The 13,848-nt window shown below is 39.7% G+C and overlaps 2 long non-coding RNA genes across 7 annotated transcripts; one reads left to right on the top strand and one right to left on the bottom strand.

Moving 5' to 3' along the window:
- Nucleotides 1-2,277: 2,277 nt before the first annotated feature.
- Nucleotides 2,278-3,423, top strand: LOC135091107 (uncharacterized). Its single transcript, XR_010262329.1, has 2 exons — nt 2,278-2,476; nt 2,981-3,423. It is a non-coding gene; the product is annotated as an uncharacterized LOC135091107 (long non-coding RNA).
- Nucleotides 3,424-3,880: 457 nt separating this feature from the next.
- On the bottom strand, nt 3,881-12,306 carry LOC135091094 (uncharacterized). Of its 6 annotated transcripts, XR_010262305.1 has the most exons (8): nt 12,099-12,306; nt 9,397-9,482; nt 8,281-8,404; nt 7,523-7,727; nt 6,530-6,703; nt 5,503-5,608; nt 4,793-4,952; nt 3,881-4,242 (listed from the first exon to the last, which is right to left on the bottom strand). It is a non-coding gene; the product is annotated as an uncharacterized LOC135091094 (long non-coding RNA). The 6 variants fall into 6 exon arrangements; XR_010262306.1 differs by lacking the exon at nt 9,397-9,482; XR_010262304.1 differs by lacking the exons at nt 9,397-9,482; nt 12,099-12,306 and having other exon boundaries at nt 8,281-9,286.
- Nucleotides 12,307-13,848: the final 1,542 nt, after the last annotated feature.

The raw sequence follows: 13,848 nt of genomic DNA, 5'->3' as shown, positions 1-13,848 counted from the left end.
ACGGCAATTTTACGTACCGTAACGGATTTCATTTCGAAATTCACCCCTCGAAAAAATGGAGCTAGGCTGGAATGTCGTATATATTCTGACTTGACAAATACTTAAAATAATATTCACAATATTAAAACATCTTTAGCCTGAGTAGTATTTAAAAAATATCCAAATGAAATATGGAAAAAGTGTTGAAATATTCGGCACCATATAAATCATTGAAAAGTCCACAACATTTGAATTTTTAGGAACGTAAAAATTTTTAAAAAATCTGAACTATCATCTTACACAATCAAAAGTGACCTGGAACAAGAAGTAAACAAATAAAACCGAAATTGTGTAAAAACCAAGTGTTGAACCTAAATACGATTAAAAACCACTGAAAAGTCCACCTATTTTGACTCAACAACAAGACAAAACACTTTAAAACATACAAACAATTTTTTCAAGCAATGAAAAGTTAGTTACAAGCTCAAATAGAGAGACAATAACACAAAAAGTGTTGTAATAACAACTTTTAACAGGACCATAAACCATTTTTAAAGTCCACTTATTTCTCTCAACAGGAACCAAAAAACAATTTAAAAATCATAAGCAATTTTTAGAAATACAAAAGACGTAGTTAGAACGTGAAATAAAAAATCAAGTTTGTCAAAATACTGCTAAAAAAACACCCCGCATTTTCAACAAGCAACACAAAATTCAACACAACTCAACACAAGCCACGAAAATACTTCTAAAGCAAATAATTATTTTTATAAACCATAAAAAACATGCTATACCAGCAGAATAAAGAAGTTAAGAAAAAAATAAAAAAAAATATTGGAACCCACAGGTTGAAGCAGGTTGGCAGAGGTAGCCAGGCATCATGGCGGCCTTTGTCAGTGAAGAGAACGGCCGCTATTTTGCCTGTTATTCTTCCATCGTAACTAAATGAGGCAATGGCAGATATATCTAGCTAGCGGATATGAAATCCTAGTTATGTGGCTCCACTTAGTGACGTGTTAGGCTTACAATAAGTGAGAAATGAAGCAGATATTGGCGGACAAATGAGGAAGGCTGCCTCCACCTCAGCTGATAACATTAGATAAGTGTATTTTTTTGACATTTTTATAATTCCTGTCATGGTTAATTAGTAAGAGTTTTGTGGTGGAGGCTTGGAGCGCTTGTGGCACCGTGGAATGCTGGGTCACGTCAATATATTCCTAACCAGGTGCAAAAACATGAAATACCAGGCTCAACAATAAACAGTAAGGTTAACCACTGACCTGACAGCCCTGTGTTGTTGTTGTGGGTGACACGTAACAATACTATCACAGTTACCGCCTGTTACATCACACTGTGCAAATTAGCTGGCTGGACAAGTGGTGGGCCGGTTTCTTACCAATATTATCCCTTGTGGCACTGCAGGCACCTCCCGGCAGGCACCAAGCTTGCACCAGCACACGCAGGCACCCACCACGGCCCCTGTCACTGTCTTGTTCTGCGAAAATACGTTAAATAAAGCACCAGTTTATGGCACCCTTTTAACCTAGTGCCTTGTGTCTGACGTCTGGTTGTGTCGTCCGTCCCAGCCTGCTCCGCACAGTACGCAGGCAAACCTATCCACAACACACTTAGCTTTCAATAACAAGCACCAACTTCTTTTATATTATACTAAACTAATAGAAAATTAAATATAAAGAATTATAAGCGTGTAAAAATAAATCTCAGGCCATTATAACTGTAATTGTCAAAGTATCTAGATGTTACTGATTGAAGCGCCAAATTCAAACTGGTCCTGGCGGGTCTTACACTGCAATGTCTCGTCCCTTGTGTGGCGTAATGTGAAATCATTGAAAAGCTTGTGTGAATTGAAGGCTTGGCTTAATACTGTGTTATATCTCAGCTTATCATTATTAAGTATTTACCATTTGACGTTAAAAAACAACAATACTCCACAGAGATATCCAAGTATAACAGAGGCTTCCATACTGTAGCTAATGATCAACAGAGAATTACCAGCCTTTCTCTGTGTGTCAAGGAGAGCCCTTAGGGAAACGTTCGTGTGCGTGTGTGTGTGTGTGTGTGTGGTATGGAAAGATATAATTGCTTAAGTACAGCCTCTCTCTCTCTCTCTCTCTCTCTCTCTCTCTCTCTCTCTCTCTCTCTCTCTCTCTCTCTCTCTCTCTCTCTCTCTCTCTCTCTCTCTCTCTCTCTCTCTCTCTTAGTGATGGCTTCTTGCAGCTTCCTTTATTTTATTATGTTCTTATGTTCTCAATACATCTTTTACTTGTGCAGGGTCACCCAGTGGGAAAAGCTTTATGTACTGCTGGAATTGAGACAACATTAATTCAAGACTCTGCAGTGTTCCCCATCATGTCACGTGTCAACAAGGTCATCAAAGGTCATCGTTGGCACCGAGACGGTGGTGACCAACGGAGGCATTGAGACCTTTGTTGGTGCAGCCTCTCTTGCCTCACCACCAAAGTTTTATTCTGTTCCAGTAAGTTTTATTTGTTAGTCATTATCCTGATACCTCTTTCAGTGGGGCAGTATTTGAAACATATTTACTGTTGCAAATTGAACAGGGAAGGTATCACAAAAGTACATACCATTTTATTCTCACAGAAATTCTTGATTCCAGTTTTTGATACATTCCTTTTCCACATGTTTATTTCATGTAGGTGGATATACATTCCTCGTGTTGAGTGTTGGATGGTCCTTTCTCAAACCTCAACCTGTTGTTGTCTCATGTGGAGCTAGATACTATCAGATCAGTACCTATATAATATTGAAAATCATGGCATGAATTGTGCATTTTGCTTATTGTCACAAATCTTCATTTTCAGCTGTATGTGTGCACTCCCACATACAAATTTAGCTTGATGGGCTGTGAAGAAATGTGATGCCGGATAAGAGGGATTTTACTGTACCCTGTTTATCTTGCACATCTACTCACTTAGCTTTAAATAATGGCTGCTGACCATTTAAATCTCTTTTATTTCAGTCGAGGTACTGCACCATCCTACGTGTACCGGCAGCTTAGCGAACTGTACCGTCCCACTTCTTGTGATCTCTAAGGTAACAGCTTTAATCCTTGCAAATAAGGAATAAGAGAAAAGAGACACACCTGCCATTTGTACTGTTATGCTGTAGTGTTCTGTCATTTTTTTTCCTCTTTTATCCTAGAACCATTTTTGGTCATTCATGTTTCTAAAAATTATTATACAAAAATGTTGAGCTTAATATGTTTGGTGTAGCTTTTTGTAACATGTGTTATTGTTAATGTGTGTGGTTCCCCTCAGGAAGAATGTTGCAGTATTAGCAGTAATGTTACAGCCAATGGAAGTGTCTGTATTGTGCTTTGGTGGGAGGTTAATTTGATGTATTTTTAGAGTTGTGCAGGATATTATAGCAAGCCCTCAAAATAAAGAAAATAACTATAGAAAACACTCCTTGTATTGAAAACACCACTGCAGAGAAATCTCTAATGAAACAGGAAACCCTACATTCAGTACTGTGTGGTTGTTGCAGTAACACTGAGCTAAATGCCTTTTGGATGGTTGTACACTAAAAATAATGTAAAAATGCCTATAAACAACTGTCCCTGCATTAAAAACCTTTCATCATAAAATTACACACAAGATACTCAACCAGTGCATGAATGTTCAAGCAGTACCATTTGCTCCCTTCTGCACAGCTTGCAGCAACACTTCTGGCGCTGCATAGTGAACAGTGAAGCACGGTGTCTTCGTGCTGCCATCCTTTTCCTTGTCAGGCATCAAATGTGCAAACCCAAAATCCACAATCTTAATAACTGAATCTTCAGAAGAATCCTTGAACAAGAGATTCCGTGAAAAGATGTTTAGATTAGAATGGCCTCGGAGAAGGATAATATCTGAATGGAATAAATTCATACTTTTTATTATAAAGGCCATACAAATGATGGAGATCAATAATATTCCATGCAATAAATTCTTTAAAATAAGCAGATGGAAAATCAATGCAAAAAAACTTCCTTTTTTTACCTTTCCTTTCTTTTCTTTTCTTTTCTGTCTATCCTCAACACCAACCCTTTTCACCCCTGTCTGGCTTTAGGTCTCCGTGAACACTGATGCTTTTCCTGTGCACGTAGTGAACTGCTGACACCAGGTTCCTCACGACGACCGAAGCCCGAGGCGAGCCTCTGTGAACCTCTCGTGTTTCCTGATCCTCTGAGGCAGCCAGCTCTCCATCTCCAAGGAGCTGCATCACAATGTAGGTGTGTGCCTGTGAAACCAACATGAATTAGATACAGGCATACAATGATTAAATGCAAGGAAAAGAAAATAATATGATCTTAAACTAATTGTTACTTAAACTGTTACTGATAAATCCTGTTGTTTTATATTGTAATTCTACACAGTAAAAATATAGATTTGAAAATATACTTTGTAAACCTCAGTAACTTCCACTACAGCCCATTAAACTAGAACCATGAAAACATCCTTGAAAACCCCAGTAACTTGCACTACAGCCTGTTAGACTAGAACCATGAAAACACCCTTGAAAACCCCAGTAACTTCCACTACACCCTGTTAAACAAAAACCATGAAAACACCCTTGAAAACCCCAGTAACTTCCACTACACCCTGTTAAACAAGAACCATGAAAAACACCCTTGAAAACCTCAGTAACTTCCACTACACCCTGTTAAACTCGAACCATGAAAACACCCTTGAAAACACACACACAGGCAACCCTTTCCCGGCCACACACACACACAAACCCTCTCCAACACACACACACACACACACACAAACCCCAGAACACACCATACCTAATTGGCAGTTGCTTTTTCAGTTCCAGTCTTAACACTTCGCATAAACCCTCTCTGTGTAATTGCCATGACCAGGCCCAGGAAGGAAAACTTGCGGTCCTGCGCCAACGAGTCGTAACTATGCTTGTGGTGGGTCGCGAAGATCAGCGTTAACTCCAGGCTGGAATACAGGAACAGGTAGAGGAAGTAAACTCGGCTAAGTTGTATTAATTTCATGCGTTCTACAGAGAGAGAGAAAGACAGATGTTTATGAATGAAGGGAGAGGAGGAGGAGGAGGAACGGGAGGTAGTGTGTGTGTGTGTGTGTGTGTGTGTGTGTGTGTGTGTGTGTGTGTGTGTGTGTGTGTGTGTGTGTGTGTGTGTGTGTGTATGTGTGTGTGTGTGTGTGTGTGTGTGTGCGTGTGTGTGTGTGTGTGCGTGTGTGTGTGTGTGTGTGTGTGTGTGTATGAATGAAGGGAGAGGAGGAGGAGGAGGAACAGGAGGTGGAGTGTGTGTGTGTGTGTGTGTGTGTGTGTGTGTGTGTGTGTGTGTGTGTGTGTGTGTGTGTGTGTGTGTGTGTGTGTGTGTGTGTGTGTGTGTGTGTGTGTGTTTCAGGAGTAAACATAAGGGAATATTTGCTAGTACACACACACACACACACACACACACACACAATACTACAAACACGAACAAACACACAATACTGAACATACAAACACACACACACACACCTTCTCTGCCCAGGCCCTTGACACAGCTGACGGAGAACAGAGCCCTAGGATTGATCACCTCCCAAGCCTCGGTCAAACTGGCACCGATGTCCCTCCTCCTTCTGCCCTGCGGTGGAAGAACAAGACACAAATCTGACTCACACACGAGACAACAGCGAACGTAAACAAACAGTGTTGCCAACTCAGGGAAAGGGAGTTTTACTGTACAAGGGATAAAATACAAGTGAATCACCATGGAAACACCCTTTGAAAACCCACAGTAACTTCCACTACAGCCTTGATAACACTACTTACCCTAGATCACCCCCAAACACCGCTATATAACCCTGAAACACCACCAAGACACCATTAAACACCCCAAAACAAACTATTTACCTCAAAACACTTGCAAAACACTCCCAAAACACACTATTTACCTCAAAACACTTGCAAAACACTCTCAAAACACCATTAAACACCCCAAAACACACTATTTACCTCAAAAACTTGCAAAACACTCCCAAAACACCATTAAACACCCAAAAACAGACAATTTACCTCAAAACACTTGAAAAAACACCCCAAAACACCTCCAAAACACCCCAAAATATCTCAAAACATTCCTAAACACACAAACAGGAGTGTAATGAATTAATAAGTGAAAGAAAGCAAGAGAATGTAAACAAACAGATGATAATGAAAAGAAAAGTGATTTAAATGAGATTGTTAAGATGTTTTGATGGTTTATGGTAAGGAAAATGAGAGAAAGGGTTTGTAATGAATAGAAAGGGTTTGTAATGATGACAGAAAGGAAGGAATAACAGGGAAAAGTAAAGAAATGAGGAAAGGAAAGAGAAAATGATGCTTTACTCACAATGCACCTCTCTTTAACAACATTCAGAGACACAAGGAAATACAAACAAATTACAAAATAAGCAAAGAAAGAAAAAATGAAAGGAAAAAAATAAATAAATAAGCAAAAATTATACAAAACAAAAAAAATATACATAATAAAAAAAATAAATGAGACACACACACACACACACACCTCAGGCAGCGATTCCTGGAAGAAGACAGTAAAGAATATTATGTTAGCCACAGTGAGAGTGCGTGCGTAGACAGCTGAGGCCGCGAACCACCCAGTACTTCCCCAGCGGGAGAACGCAGCCCCCACAGTGTGCCCGACGGTGAAGCCTATGCTGAATGTCACGCCAATCAGTGCCTGTGGGTTGAGGGGAGGTTAGGAGAGGGTAGGCTGGTTAGGTTAGGTTAGGACACATCGACAACACACCACAATATAAATAAGAAATAAAATAATGCATAAGAAAATAAAAAGTTAAAAAAAAAGTAAACTAACAATATATTTTAAACTACCACAACACCTTTAAACACCCTCAAAATACTCCAAAACACCCAGAAACACTCCAAAAACACACCAAAACACTATCAAAATAACCCAAAACACACCAAAACATCCCAAAATACCCCAAAACACTCCAAAAACACACCAAAACACCTTCAAAATACCCCAAAACACCCCAAAACACTACAAACACATCTCAAAACACTCCAAAAACACACCAAAATACTCCAAAAATACTCCTAAACATCTCAAAACACATCAAAACATTCCAAAAACATCCCAAAACACTTTAAAACACACCAAAAATCCCAAAACACCTCCACAACACCACAAAACACTTCAAAACACCCCTTAACCACCCCAAAACACATCAAAACACTTCACAACACACCAAAAACACCCCAAAACACTCCAAAAACACCCCAAAACACCCAAAAAACACCTGAAGACTCCCTCAGAACACTGAAATAGAATAAAACACAAAATAACAATAATAAAGAAAACAAGCTGCAATATTGAACAGCAGGAACACAAACAAACACACACACACCCTGTAAACAAACAAACAAACAAAAAATAAATAAATAGATAATAGGATAAAAAAAATGAAAAAATAATAATAAAAACAAGCTAAAAATATATAAACCAATACAAAACACAACAAACCCACTTAATTACCAAACAAGACAGAATGGAACCTCGCAGCGAAACCGATGATATGCTGGTAATAAGTCACACAGGAGAGCTGAGAGGAATACAAGCCGCTGGTGTTGTGCTTGGAGTAACAGTCGAGGAGAGCAGGACACACAGGCAGCACCACCTTCAAGCCGAGCAGGTCCAGGATCAGACTGCCGAATAACACCTTGCTTGTCCGTGCGTTCCTCTGTGGGTGTTAGGTTAGGTTAGGTTACGTTAGGTTAAGTGAGGTTAGGTTATGTTAGGTTAAGTGAGGTTAGGTTAAGTGAGGTTAGGTTAGGTTAGGTTAAGTTACGTTAGGTTAGGTTAAGTGAGGTTAAGTGAGGTTAGGTTAAGTTAGGTTAGGTTAGGTTAAAAGAGGTTAGGTTAAAAGAGGTTAGGTTAAGTTAGGTTAGGTTAGGTTAAGTTAAGTTAGGTTAAAAGAGGTTAGGCTAAGTTATGTTAGGTTAAGTTAGCTTATGTTAGGTTAGGTTAGGTTAAGTGAGGTCTTTTTTATCTTTTATTTTTTCTCAGTATTTTTTTCTTATTGTACTTAGTTCCCTTTGACCAGTGTCCCTCCTATATATACAAAAAATAAAACAAAATAAATAAATAAATAAATAAAGTAAAACAAGAACATTTTTACGACTTTAAATCATTTTCCCGACACACTTGTGCATGGAGGCTGTGTTGCACGAGTGTTGAGTGACAAATATTGCATCTCAGCTTAGCAACACACACAAACACAAAACCCTGCTCACCTTCTCCTTGATGTCCGCAGCCTGTACTGCCCCTCTGTCCCTGCCATCCACCTCACCACCACTGCCGCCGCCACCGCCATCGCTGCCGCAAACTTGCTTGCCGGATCGGAGGGTTGCCGTTGCTCTGAAAGTTACATTAGGTTTGGTTAAGTGGGGCCGTGGGAAGAGGATGTAGGTTAGGTTAGGTTTGGTTAGGCTAGGTTATGTTAAGTTTGGCTAGGTTTCTTTAGGTTAGGTTAGGTGAGGTTAGGTTAGGTTAGGTAAGGCTTGGCTAGGTTAGGCTTGCTTAGGTAAGGTTTGGCTAGGTTAGGTTAGGTTAGGTTAGGTTAGGTAAGGCTTGGCTAGGTTAGGCTTGCTTAAGTAAGGTTTGGCTAGGTTAGAATTGCTTAGGTTAGGTTAGGTAAAGTTTGGTTAGGCCAGCTTGAGATTAAGACACGAGATAGCCAGTCTTGGGGAGGAGGAAGCACCAGACAGAAGTTAGGGTAGGCTTCTTTGGGTTAGGCTTGGTTTGATTAGGGTCAGCTGAGGAGTGTGAAGCTCCACCACGTTTGGTTAAATTTGAGGTAATATTTTAGTCATTTTCTCTCTCACCACCAAAATTTTCCCACTGTGTAAACTTTGTTAATATTTCTTATCTGAAGGCTACAAAACACATCACTCGCTTTCCATCCCAGACCCCTAAACACCACCCCTTTCTTCCTTCCTTAGCATCAGCCAGCCAGCCTCTTTGGACTTAAATGAAGGAAACTTTTAAACACGTAGATATAATATAACATTTTCTTCTTCACACACACACACACACACACACACACACTGCTTCCGTGACGTGGGACAGTGAGGAAGAGCGAGAAAGAGTTTTATCACCAGCTGGAAGGAAACTACCGCTTTGTTTACATCTGACAAGAGAAAACGCGGCTGTCACTTCTGTCAACGGGTAACTAATACAAAGCTGAGAGAGAGAGAGAGAGAGAGAGAGAGAGAGAGAGAGAGAGAGAGAGAGAGAGAGAGAGAGAGAGAGAGAGAGAGAGAGAGAGATTGTCATATAACCATTTTATACTCAAGATAATAAAAGACAACAAGCGTTTAATTATTAATTTTCCAACTTTCTTCGCTTGCCTAAACTTTCTTCCACACTGCTGGTGGTGATGGTGGTGATGGTGGTGGTCTTCCTGCTTCCGTATTTCGTCCCTCTACATTTGTATCTTAAAAGAAAAAAAGATCGTATTACTGAATCAACACCAATGAACACTTAACCTTACCTAACCTAAAGTGTACCTCTGTTTTTACCCTCTACCCATCACTACAACCTCCAGTACCTTCCCCTGCTAGGACTCCAACACCACAACACCTCGTACAGACCCAGACATCCCACACACGTGCATCTAGAAGCTTCATACATCACAACACACGCTATAACACCCCTGACACGCTTCTACTATCACAGTCCCCCCTTAAACACTCCAGAACCTTTTATTTTACCTCCAGCACACCACTTCTACCCTCAAAGACCCAGTACTTATCTGCAACATGCCTATAACATAACCAAAACACCTCAAAAGCAACTCCAACCACACTAAAACACCTTAAAACACCTTAAACACTCCTAAACGCACAAAAAACACCCTAAACACATCGAAAGTGCACCAAAATATCCCCAAACACACTTAAAATACTCCAAAACTCACCCAATTGACTTTAAACGCATCGAAAACACACCGTACCTACCCAAAACACACTCAAACTCATCCATAACATTCTAAAACACACTTAAAACATCCCAAAACACTGAAAACGGCCCAAAACACACTTAAAACACCCCAAAACACCCAGACTGACCTAAAATACCCACAAACGCACCCAAAATTCCCCGGTATCCACACAAAACACACCCAAACTCGTCCATAACATCCTAAAATACACTTGAAACATCACAAAACATTGAAAACAGTCCCAAACACACTTAAAGCACTCCTAAACAAGCCTAAGACACCCCAAAACACACCAGGAACGCTAAATATTGACTCAAACATCACCAAATCCCTAAAACACACACTTCAACACCCTTTCAACACCTCCAGACACACTGCAACACTCCCTAAATACCTCCAGACACACTCCAACACCTCTTAAACACACCAAATACACTGGAAGCACTGTCAGGGAAGACAAATACTACCAAGACAGACAGGGCAGCAGGGAAAATTAACCTAAATATTGTTTTCTTAGCATTTTTCTGTTTTACCACCTCCTCTATTCCTTCTCCCTTCATCTTCCTCCTCTATTTCTCTTATTTTCTTACTCATTCTACTCTTATCTACACGTCTGAGTCTAGAAACACGTGGAAACACCAGGAAAACACTGCAAAATACGATAAATATTACCGAGGAGACAGCGGAGCCGATCAAGGTCCCGGGTCCATGATGGCGGCCGTGACGTCACGGCAATTTTACGTACCGTAACGGATTTCATTTCGAAATTGACCCCTCGAAAAAATGGAGCTAGGCTGGAATGCCTTATATATTCTGACTTGACAAATACTTAAACTAATATTCACAATATTAAAACAGCTCCAGCCTGAGTAGTATTTAAAAAATATCCAAATGAAATATAGAAAAAGTGTTGAAATATTCGGCCCCATTTAAATCATTGAAAAGTCCCCAACATTTGAATTTTCAGGAACGTAAAAATTTTTAAAAAATCTGAACTATCATCTTACACCATCAAAAGTTACCTGGAACAAGAAGTAAACAAATAAAACCGAAATTGTGTAAAAAACAAGTGTTGGAACCTAAATACAATTAAAAACCACTGAAAATTCCACCCATTTTCACTCAACAACAAGATAAAACACTTTAAAACATACGAACTATTTTTTCAAGCAATGAAAAGTTAGTTACAAGCTCAAATAGAGAGACAATAACATAAAAAGTGTTGTAATAACAACTTTTAACAGGACCATAAACCATTTTTAAAGTCCACTTATTTCTCTCAACAGGAACGAAGAAACATTTTGAAAATCATAAGCAATTTTTAGAAACACAAAAGACGTAATTAGAGCGTGAAATAAAAAAAACAAGTTTGTCAAAATACTGCCAAAAAAACTCCCTACATTTTCGTAAAGCAACACAAAATTGAACACAACTCAACACAAGCCACGAAAATACTTCTAAAGCAAATAATTATTTTTATAAACCATAAAAACATGCTATACGAGCAGAATAAAGAAGTTAAGAAAAATACCAAAAAAATTTTGAAACCCACAGGATGAATCAGGTTGGCAGAGGTAGCCAGGCATCATGGCGGCCCTCGACAGTGGAGAGAACGGCCGCTATTTTGCCTGTTATTTTTCCATCGTAACTAATTGAGGCAATGGCGGATATATCTAGCTAGCGGATATGAAAGCCTAGTCATGGGGCTCCACTTAGTGACATGTTAGGCTTACAATAAGTGAGAAATGAAGCAGATATTGGCGGACAAATGGGGAAGGCTGCCTCCACCTCAGCTGATAACATTAGTAAAGTTTTTTTTTTTTTTACGTCTTTATAATTCCTGTCATGGTTAATTAGTAAGAGTTTTGTGGTGGAGGCTTGGAGCGCTTGTGGCACCGTGGAATGCTGAGTCACATCAATATATTCCTAACGAGGTGCAAAAACATGAAATACCAGGCTTAACAATAAATAAACAGTAAGGTTAACCACTGACCTGACAGCCCTGTGTTGTTGTTGTGGGTGACATGTAACAACACTATCATAGTTACCGCCTATTACATCACACTGTGCAAATTACCTGGCTGGACAAGTGGTGGGCCGGTTTCTTACCAATATTAGCCTTGGTGGCACTGCAGGCACCAAGCTTGCACCAGCACACGCAGGCAGCCACCACGGCCCCTGTCACTGTCTTGTTCTGCGAAAATACGTTAAATAAAGCAGCAGTTTATAGCACCCTTTAAACATAGTGCCTTGTGTCTGACGTCTGGTACTGTGTCGTCCCTCCCAGCCTGCTCCGCACAATACGCAAGCAAAACTATCCACAAGACACTTTTATCTTTCAATAACAAGCACCAACTTCTTTTATATTATACTAAACTAATAGAAAATTAAATGTAAAAAATTATAAGCGCGTAAAAATAAATCTCAGGCCATTATAACTGTAATTGTCAAAGTATCTAGACATTACTGATTGAAGCGCCAAATTCAAACTGGTCCTGGCGGGTCTTACACTGCAATGTCTCGTCCCTTGTGTGGCGTAATGTGAAATCATTGAAAAGCTTGTGTGAATTGAAGGCTTGGCTTAATACTGTGTTATATCTCAGCTTATCATTATTAAGTATTTATCATTTGACGTTAAAAAACAACAATACTTCACAGAGATATCCAAGTATAACAGAGGCTTCCATACTGTAGCTAATGATCAACAGAGAATTACCAGCCTTTCTCTGTGTGTCAAGGAGAGCCCACCTGCATGTACTGAATATATGTTTTTAATTATTCTTTTGTGATTAATCTTTTTAACATATCTGCGCCAATGTAAACTAGTATGTACTTAGAAGGCTTACCAATGTGTGGGTGTTGGTGGGTTTGGTGCTACTCAAAGGGAACACGTGCTGGAGAAGTCTGGGAAGCACTGATGTACAAATAACTGAGCGTATTTTAATTCACATAAGTCTCCCATAAAAATAAAAAAGCTGACCTCCGTTTTCTCTTACGAACGTAAACATTTAGGCTATTTTTTTTCTTTATTGTTTTTTTTTTCTCTCCTCGTTTCTCTCTCTCTCTCTCTCTCTCTCTCTCTGACTTTCTACGTATTTTGCCTGTCTGTCCTCGTGTGTGTGTGTGTGTGTGTGTGTGTGTGTGTGTGTGTGTGTGTCTTTAATTTATTCGTTCATTCATTATTTCATCTTTCATTGTATTTTACCTTCTCCTCTCTCTCTCTCTCTCTCTCTCTCTCTCTCTCTCTCTCTCTCTCCTCATTTTACGAAGCATATCACCAACTATCTAACTAACAGAGAGAGAGAGAGAGAGAGAGAGAGAGAGAGAGAGAATTTATAAGTAACCAAAAAAACAGACAGGCTGAGTGAATGTAAGTGTGTGTGTGTGTGTGAGGGAGAAAAAAAAATTTTGTCAATCACTGGGACCATAAAAAAAACACCCATGAAAACCCGTGTCACTTCAACAAGTAGTGGAGGTACGGAGCAATGCCTCAAATTATGTGAGGAAATGAATAACCTCTCTACATCTCTCCTGCCATTCCGTTCTGCCCTGAAAACATGCTGCATTGATTAAGTGGATATTCATAGTATTATCTCACTACTCACCGGCTTTCCAGGGCCAGCATGCCTCACAAATAAGGGCACTCCGCTGGACGCCACCATACCCACCAGTGCACATGCCGCCATGCTCGAGTTGTCACACGGCGCGGCCTTCAAGTGAGTCCAGCGTGCCAGATTGTTTTGGCCATATTATCGTACTATACAGGTTGAAATTATTGTACTTCTGGTAAAATTATCGTTCATATGTAATTATTCTAAATATTATGCAAAACTGCCACTTTCCAAATACGGAATTTAGG

Source organism: Scylla paramamosain, chromosome 36, assembly GCF_035594125.1.
Source record: "Scylla paramamosain isolate STU-SP2022 chromosome 36, ASM3559412v1, whole genome shotgun sequence".
NCBI lineage: Eukaryota > Metazoa > Arthropoda > Malacostraca > Decapoda > Portunidae > Scylla > Scylla paramamosain.
This window is presented reverse-complemented; position numbering and strand designations above follow the sequence as displayed.